We start from the raw sequence: 9869 nt of genomic DNA on the forward strand, positions 1-9869 counted from the left end.
TATCCGATTTTTTATTTATATTTACTTGCAGAAATGCTCATGCATTGCTACGGGTCTTTATTAGCTCTCATATCATTATTTGCTTCTTCCTGATATGTTAGTTTCGCTTCACAATATGTTGGTGCGTTGTTTCTGGTAGTCCTCTCTTTGCAAGTATAGTAGTAGAAAATATTTTTGGGTGGTTTGATGTCAGCTATTTATTACGTGGGATCCACACATGCAACTCGTGCTTTCCGACGGAAGCAGAGGCAGGCACAACTCTAAGTGGCGTACCGCGGTTCGGAGTCCAATTGCCGCGGTAAAAGGCGACCTACAATGGGAGCGGCGTCAAGATGTATGACGACGATGATGGTGCAACCGTTGTTGTGTCCGTAAATAGAAATAAAGCTAAGGATGGGAATGATTAAATTTGAAGGCTGTATTTTTTAATACAAACTTTTGCATACAATCTTGGATGAATACAAACTTCATACAAAATTTAGAGCTCGATGAGATATTAAACTTTGTAGTTGACAACTTTTCCATTCGAGATCGTTTAGTAGTCCGAAAATGTGTTATAAGTTCAGAAAAGAAACACATTTGCCACGTTATCAATCCACGACTCCAAAACCGAACGTTCCTATTGGCCGAACTCTCCTCGCACCCTTCCCTCTCAACCAGCCAACCTTATTTCCTCCTTCTCTCTCTTCTCTCCCACCTCTCCGCCACGCCCCCGCGAAGGAGCCCTGGCGGCTGGCGCGGCCACCTCGGCCTGATGCCGGTGGCCACCCTGGCCCCGACCCCGCGGCGGAGGCGGCCGGCGTGGCCACCAGCGGCGCTTGTAGTCGGCCGGCTCGAGCTCCACGACGACGACAGACAGCGCAGCCCAGGCGAGGCTAGCCGGCTCGACCCCGGCACGGGTGGCCCGACCCCAGTGTCGAGGCTGGCTGGCGTGGGCAGCTCCACCTCCACAATTGCAGTAAAGTTTGAGGACTTTTGGCAAAATCGTCAAGACATATTCCAAGGGTCGCGAGTTGATTACGAAAAAGTTGAGAATTATTTTGCAAAATAACCACGATGGTTGGAAGAAACAACCGCACTTTAATATTAGGTAGAGATAGAGATTAAGAAAAATACTAATTTTATTTTTTATTTTGAAGGTTAACTATACAAATTTGTATTGTTATTTTATTTACAGTAATGCTAGGGTGTAGGATACGCTTCTTGACTAGTCTCAGAAAATATCTTACGATTATATACTCTCATGTGTGTCCTTAGATCTTGCTACAGTACATACTTTGTTTGCATATATACCCTGCGTAGGCTAGTCAATCTATGCCACGCTATCGGTTCAATAGCCATGTCTATGGTGGCTTCAACCCTGGTCACAATAGCTCGGGATGGCTGGAGTGTTGTTAACAACTAGTCAGGTTGACGCACGATGCGCGTCTATACAAATGTTAACATGAAATAACGATGAAATGCAAATTTGTTATGTTATTGTGCTCAATCCAATATTAAATTCAAACAATTGTTTTTATCACAATGGTCGTCTGTATAACTTTTTTCTTAGGAATTCATTGACATTTGCGTGTTACTAGAAATAGCTAATGGATTGACGTGCTATGTTACACTGATTCTTGGTTTTGTTAGAGGTAAAAGATGAAATTAGTAATGAATGAATAATTCCATCATATTTTTTGAATTTATGAACTGAAAGCAAAATAAAAAAAGTATTGGAGCTATCACATATGAACATAGTATACAAAGTTTAGTTATTGTATGAATTAGTTATTGTTTTCATACATAGGGAAAATTAAATATATTTTATACTTTCCATACAATATAACTACAAATGATAGAAAAAACCGCCATCGATCATTTTTATCAACAGTGCCGTGGGTACCACCAAATGGGCCCCACTAAACAGTGTGTGGGTCCCATGCGGATCACACCTGAATGTGAGTAGGTCCCACCTAAATAGTGTGCGGGTCCCACATGGGTCCAACCTGAACAATATGTGGGTCCCACGTGGGGTCAAAATTCATGAGGGAGCTCGAAACCTAGGAACTTTAGTATATGTATATATGCAAGGTGGTGTGCTTGGGTTGTTTAGCTTCGTTGGATATGGGTTTGCCCCACGGGTTGCTAGGGGTAGGCAGCAGGTGGTGACGGCCCTGTCCATCCTTCGTGATCCCTCATGTTCGGGTACGCCGTAGGAGTTTGAAAATTAGGTGTAACTACGCTGGCAGACCAGTAGGGTACTGTCTTCCTATAGTGCCTGGGTGCATAGAACTAAGTCCTATACAATGTGTGTATGTTTACTCTTATGTGATCTGTGCAGTATATAGTGAGTACAACCTTGTCACAACCCAGAGAGGGATAATTTCACTAAGTGGTTGTATGATCTCGATTTCCAAGATGATGATCTTTGCCTATTAGTTGGGGATTTCAATTTCTAGAGATCAACTGCTAATAGAAACATGCTTGGGGCAATCACAATGATATCATTATATTCAACAATATTATCAGTCATCTTGGACTTATTGAACTCCCCCTTAAAGGGAGATCTTACACATGGAGTAATATGCAAGATCAACCTCTCTTAGAGCAGATAGACTTGTTCTTCACAACCCTTGCTTGGACAACAGTTTTTCCTAACACTTTGGTTTTGCCTCTTGCGAAGATAACTTCAGATCACCTGCCATGCAAAATACAAATACAAACAAGCATTCCAAGATCAGATATATTTAGATTTGAAAATTATTGGCCTCTACAACCAGGCTTCAAGGATCTGGTTCTTGATAGTTGGATGAAACTAACACCAATTCTAGATTGTGCTAGAAGTATCACTCGAAAGTTGAAGCAGCTGAGGGACAGCATCAGAGTCTGGGATAGAACTAAAGCTTCCCTAAGAAAACTCATACAGAATTACAATCAGGTAATCCTCTTCATGGATTGGCTAGAGGATTTCAAAAGATTATTTCCCTGTGAGAAGACTTTTAGAAATATAATGAAAGTGCACATGCAAAAGCTGCTTCACTATCAAAATTTGTATTGGAAAAAGCGGTTTACAGAGAGAAGTGTGAAATTTGGCGATGAAAACACAAAATTCTTTCATGCAATGGCTTCTGAAAGATATAGGCAAAATACAAATGCACAGATACAAGACAAGGATGGTAGGATGGTCACAGACCACTTGGAAAAAGCTTTTCTTTTTTGGCAGGAACTCAGAGGAAGGCTTGGTATATCAAATGAAACTTTTATGCACTTTGATATGGCTCAGCTCCTACATGCCAATGTTGACCTACAAGACCTCATAGCTCCATTCACAACAGAGGAAATTGATCAAATAGTTAAAGAATTACCAAATAACAAGGCTCCTAGTCTAGATGGTTATAATGGTTATTTCTTCAAGAAGAGCTCGGATATTATCAAGGGGAACGTGAATAAGCTATGTGAAGATTTTCATAATGACAGGATTAGTCTTCAGAGTATTTCTAGTTCTCAAGAAGCATAATCCAGAAACTGTCTCAGATTTTAGACCAATTTCCCTCCTGAATGCTACCTTGAAGATTATAATAAAAATCTTAGCAAACAGGCTGCAAAAGGTTATCCTCTAGATTGTTCATAAAAATCAATATGGATTCATATAGTCAAGAACCATCCAAGATTGTCTTGCCTGATCTTTTGAGTACTTATATCAGTGTCATCATTCCAAGATCTTCATTGTGATCTTGAAGTTGGATGTTGCAAAGGCCTTTGACATAGTTGAACATCAGCCAATCATTAAGGTCATGGAAGCTTTGGGGTTTCCTGGTAGATGGATACAGTGGATCACTAACATATTTACATCAGCTTCCTCTGTGGTTCTTCTTACTGGAGTTCCAGGAAAGGCATTTTAGTGTAAAAGAGGGGTTAGGCAAGGGGACCCTTTATCCTCACTCTTATTTGTACTCATCGGTGACCTACTGCAAAGCATTATAAACAGGGCCTATACATTAAACATGTTCAAACCACCAGTACCACAGGATTCACAAACTGATTTTCCCATTGTGCAATATGCAGATGACACCCTCCGCATTATGCAAGTAGACACCCCACAGCTAATGTGCCTCAAAGCACTGCTAAACACCTTTGCTCAGAGTACAGGACTCAAAGTTAATTTTCACAAATCCAGCTTGATTCCAATCAACGTGGAACTTGATAGAGTGACTCATCTTGCTATGCTTTTGGATGTCTGGTTGGCTCCATGCCTTTCACTTATCTTGGCTTACCAATGGGAACCACAAGACCTTTGGTAAGAGATTATGCTCCTCTTCTCTGTAGAATTGAAAGAAAGGTTGTAGCTACCACTATATTTTTGTCATACTCGGGGAGATTGTTGTTAAGATATTATGCTTGTCAACTCTATTATTACATCCCAATCAACATATATCTCTTCCATGTTGAAACTGCCAAACACTATCATCAAGGAGATTGATATTTATAGAAAGAACTTGATGAGGACATCCAGCGGTTACACAAGAACATGTGTACGAAGGACCAATTACGCGCAGCCGTGCTAAGAAATTCCAATACGAGGTGCATTCTTTCCTTGCTGAAATTAACTTCAACATACTTGAGAATTTTATACTATCTAAATCCTTTACATTGGTTGTGACTAGGTTTACACATGAAGAGGTGGGTATTGTACTAAATGAAGAAGAAACGCAACAATCAGAGCAAACCACAAGAAACAAACCAGCAAGGAATGTTTGGGTACGAGCGGATCAACCTAATGAAGCCAAACACCCAAACTGTTCCTGTTTTGATCTGTTCGGACCTGCATAATGAATCTGTCGAATTTATAAGCCCGGCTGTCTACCAGGGGGTTACCCAAGTGGTTGATTTGTAGGTGAGGACGATTGCGAAACCAAGAACTTGAAGGTGATCACAAGAACACGAAGGAGACACGAGGGTTTTAGACAGGTTCGGGCCTCCGGAGAGTAATACTCTACTTCCTGTATGTTGGATTGTATTGCTCAAGATTGATCTGATTGCCTTGGGCGGCTCCCTTGGCCACCTTATATAGGCTGACGACCAAGAGTTACAAGTTGGTTTGAACTTAATCTACTCGGGAATTATATGGAAGGTAATCCAAGTCGGATTACAATACACGTCCCATGATATCCGGACAAATTTGGACTGTCTAGTTGCCTTGACGTGTACTCCATGAAACTTCATGTCCTCGGCCCGCACGTCCTGGTCGGGCAGGCCCACTTGTCAGGTCTAGCTAGTATCCTAATCGGTGGTTACCCGTGGGGTACCCATATCCCTCAAGCTCCCGAGCGATGTGTAGGCAAATAGGAACTTGAGGCCATCACAACAAAGCTTGAAATTAGGTCGGCTAAAGCTGTGATGGTGTCATGGTGACGGAGAGGCTATGCAGTGCTCAAAAAGAAGAAAATTCGAGCGAACGCAGAGCCAATGCGTAGAGCAAAGACAAGTGCTGAGCTGATAGAAGCCAGCGTTTAGCGAGTCAAAGCGACGGATATGGAGGGCGTCACAAGACACACTCCATAGGAGTAGCCCCCGAGCATTGAAGCGATTAGAATAATTATCGAATGGTCAAGGAAGAAAGAAGTTGTATTTTGAAGTAGATCCCAGTGCCCGAGGAAAAAGATAGGTAGAGCCACTGAGGCCTACCGACCAAAAGTGCATGCCCAAATCTCTGGAGATAAGGACTGAAGCAATGATAGGTAAACGACAAAAAGTCCTTGTTCATAGGAGTACTGCACCATTGAAGCAACTTCATGGGAGTACTATCATCAGTACTTGAAGATAAGGCCAATCGTCACGTGAATACTATGGAGCCACGGTGGCATGGAAGAGCTCTGTCGTGCGCCCCCATGAGTTTATTGTAGCGTCTTGGATGTTAGCCAGCCACTCAACTATAAATAGACCAACATTGCAGCTTGGAGAGGCATGGCTCGAGTAATAGCGCTTGTAGGCTTAAAACTTGTAGTTATTGATAGGAGTAGCATTCACCCAGAAGCCTGATGCCAGAACAATTCTTGTGAGGAACACCCGGGTGCTCCTTCCCTTCGCAGTCTCTGTGATAGAGTCGGGGGGTAACGATGCTAGAAGAATCCTCATGAGGAGGTTGTATCATGAACCCTGCCAACTTTGTCCATGACACTAGCTTTCTTGTATTGTGTTTTTTTCTTTTTCTGCATTGTAGCTTCTGATGCTGGGATGTCAGCTATCCTAGAGCTGTTCACAGTCTTTTATAATATGTAATGCCAGGAATTTGATTTTAGCTGAATGAAAATATGCCTTTGCATCTTTTTCTTGTGTTTTATGGGGTCGCAGAGGCGTGCTTTCTTAGAACTGGGATACTGGTCCCCAAGGTTGTAAACTGGCTTTGCCACGGAAGCTTTGCCGAGTACAAGTAAGCGCCAAGCCACCGAGGACAAGGATTAGTGGGGGCCACAGAGGCGCTCCGAGTAGAATTAGGTGCTCAGCCCCCTAGGATGAGGACTAGCGGAGCTGCCGAGGCACTCCGTGTAGAATTAGGCGTCCAGCCCCCGAGGCGAGGACTGCCAGAGCCGCCGAGGTACGCTGAGTAGATTTAGGTGTCCAGCCCCCGAGGATGAGTTCTGGTGGAGCCACTGAGGCATGCTGAGTGGAATTAGGTGTCCAGCCCCCGAGGATGAGTTTTGGTGGAGCCGCTGAGGCATGCTGAGTAGAATTAGGCGCCCAACCCCCAAGGATGAGGACTGGCGGAGCCGTTGAGGCATGCGGAGTAGAATTAGGCGCCCAGCCCCCGAGGATGAGGATTGGCGGAGCCGCTGAGGCACACCGAGTAGAATTAGGTGCCCAGCCCGAGGATGAGGACTAGCAGAGCCACGGGGCGCGCCGAGTAGAATTAGGCACCCAGCCTCCGAGGATGAGGACTGGTGGAGCCATGGGGGTGCGCCGAGTAGAATTAGGTATCCAGCATCTGAGGACGAGGACTGGTGGAGCCGTTGAGGCACGCCGAGTAGAATTAGGCGCTCAGCCCCCAAGGACGAGGACTGGTAGAGTCGCTGAAGCACGCCGGCCAGAGCTAGGTGTCTAGCACCGAGGACGAGGATTGACAAAGCCACGGAGGCGCGTCATTAAAAGCGCAACAATGATCCCACAGATTCCATCCCACACACGCATCGCTAATGGAAATGCCTGTTAATTTTGCCCTGTACGTTGCGTTGTTGTAACGGAAGGCCCGTGATTTCCGTCCGTAACTCACGCCGTCACCCCCTTTAAAAGCATGAGGGGTACGGAGCCGTTGCAATTCTTATCTTCAATCTATCTTAGCGCCTCCGCCTTGAGCTCACTGAGCACTTCACCTCTACGCCCACGAACCCTAGGCCGTGCCGCCACAACCCACGTTCTGCTTGTGCACACGCCACCACCACCCGAGCCGCCACATCGTTATATGCACATCAAAACCCTAGTCCTTTTTAGATTTAAGTCTCAAGTTTCCGAGCTCGAAGAGATGGCTCAACCCAATGCCCCGGAGCCTTCCTCGGTGTGGAGGAAGTCTATGATGACACAGGAGCACATCCAATCTCTCATCAACCGTGGCCTCCTTGGCCTGCAAGAGCTACTGACTGGAAGCCCACCACTGGTCAGGAGTTCCCATCGGAGGACACAGCGGAGGCAGTGGTGTTCGTGCCATTCTTCAAGTGTGGATTCGGGATCCCCACAGGAGACTTCTTCCGCAACCTCCTCAACTACAACAAGATTGAGCTGGTACACTTGAATCTGAACTCAATCTTGGACATATATGTTTTCATCCATCTGTGCAAAGTGTTCTTGGGCACCCCCCCCATTTTCATCTGTGGCACTATCTTTATCAACTGAAACCCATGATTACTAAGGGGAAAAATGACCGGGTTATTGGGGGTTGTTGTTTCTCGCTGCGACCCAAAAGGATGCAGCAGTACTTTGATATGGAATTAAGGGAGTACAACAAGGGGTGGCATGCCGAGTGGTTCCTCATCGCGGATCAGAAACCTGAGCTACCACCGCATATGGGGTACAGGCTCGTGGCAGTGTCCGAGTCACAAAATCTACCTACCTTGGAAGAATAGGTCCAAGTCGATGAGCTGTTGGCAAAGATCGTCGACCTAAAGGCACAAGGGTTGACAGCCGCGGCCATCAGTATCAATTTCTGTTAGAGAGCGATGCATCCCATCAAATACCGTCCATCGTACGAGTACTTGGGGCTTGATGATCTGACCCGGGAGGTCCGTGACAAGGTGCCCAACGAGGAGGTCATCAGACGGGTGTGTGAGTTCTTCAAGGGTGTCATTAGCAACAGAGACGCCCCCAAAGCCTTTTCGTTGAAGAGGCCATCGCCTACCCTGGTAAGATTGTACTCAGCTTTGTTTTGATGCAGTGCGTGATGTTTCTGACTTGAAGCAATGACTTGACTAGGATGATGCATTTGTTTATTTTCGCCCATCGCCACTACCTGGCGAGGCTAAAGTGACGCCGCCAAAGATCTGTCCAGCTGATGCGCCGGTTGCGCCACCTGTCAACCTTGAGTTTCACTCGGAGTCCTCTTTTGGGTCGGTCGTGAGCGCGATAAAAGAGGCCAAGAAGGATCAGGGCGTCGGGTAGGTTGGATGGCAGACCTGGCAGGTCATGCGCAAGCAGCCCCTTCCCAAGGTGCCTCAGTTGAGTGGGAAGAGGAAGAAGATGGCCGGCAAGAGGAAGGAGAAAGCCGCGCCAAGTACCGCTGCCTCGACCAGGTCGGTCAGCTAGGTGGAGTCCGACGCGACGAGCCCGGCCACGAAGGACAAGGAGTCGGAACTCAAGAAGACTACCACAACTAATGTGGCTCGCCTCAAGGAGGCGTTGAAGGCAAAGATGCGTAGCGGCTCTAGTGGAGATACATCCATTCCGCCTCCGCAATTGTGCCCAAAGTTGCGCTTGAGGAAGAAGAGCACCCTGTAAGTGCCGCTGTCTTTATACTGTCTATGTTTATGATTGTAGTCTAATCTTGCATGGATTGCTGGTTGTGATGATGATGCAGGACTGGCGTGCGGTCTGATGACAGCAGCGCACAGCTAATGAGGTGCTCGGGCCAAACCGAGGCGACCAGCGTGTTGGAGGTATGCCCTAGAGGCAATCATAGAGATGATGATATTCCATTTGTATCCATGATTTGTATACTGTGTTCATTGAATATCCATTAAAGGCTACTTGAATTGATTTGCAATTATGTGAATTGTATGTGAAACTCTTTACTTGTATGGTTATTCTAAAGTTGTCCCTAGTCGGAGTTCATGTGAGGACACACATGAATATTAGACTAGCGCATGTATTAGTTGATGACTATGTTTCACAAGTCATGGACATGGAGATGTTGAACTAATAATGTGGACACATGTGGAGACATGTGTTAGGACTGACCCAACACGAGAAGTAGTTCTCTCTTTAAACAACATATACGCTTTGTCCTTAGACCTGAGATTGTCGCATGTATTCTAGATGTGGATTGACCTACTTAGGGGCTATCAAACGCTACGCCGTAACAGGGTAGTTATAAAGGTAGCTTTCGGGTTTGTCAAGAAGCATGCTATGAGACATGGTCAATCAAGATGGGATTTGCCCCTCTCTGATTGAGAGTGATATCTCTGGGCCCCTCGAGTGATCGGATCAGAAAATGCATGGCCATGCTACGTACGGTTAAGAGTTAACCTACAAAGGGATTCCGAATCACAGGATCGAGAAAGAGCGGTCGGCTTGAAGCTAGACAAAATATCGTGAGGCAAAGGGAATAGCATGTATATTATGTTGTGATGGTTCGTCTGATATGATCTTCGTGTGCGTATAGGAGTTGGCACGTCTTGCTAGAG

The sequence above is a fragment of the Setaria italica genome, chromosome VII (genome assembly GCF_000263155.2).
Source record: "Setaria italica strain Yugu1 chromosome VII, Setaria_italica_v2.0, whole genome shotgun sequence".
Taxonomy (NCBI): Eukaryota; Viridiplantae; Streptophyta; class Magnoliopsida; order Poales; family Poaceae; genus Setaria; species Setaria italica.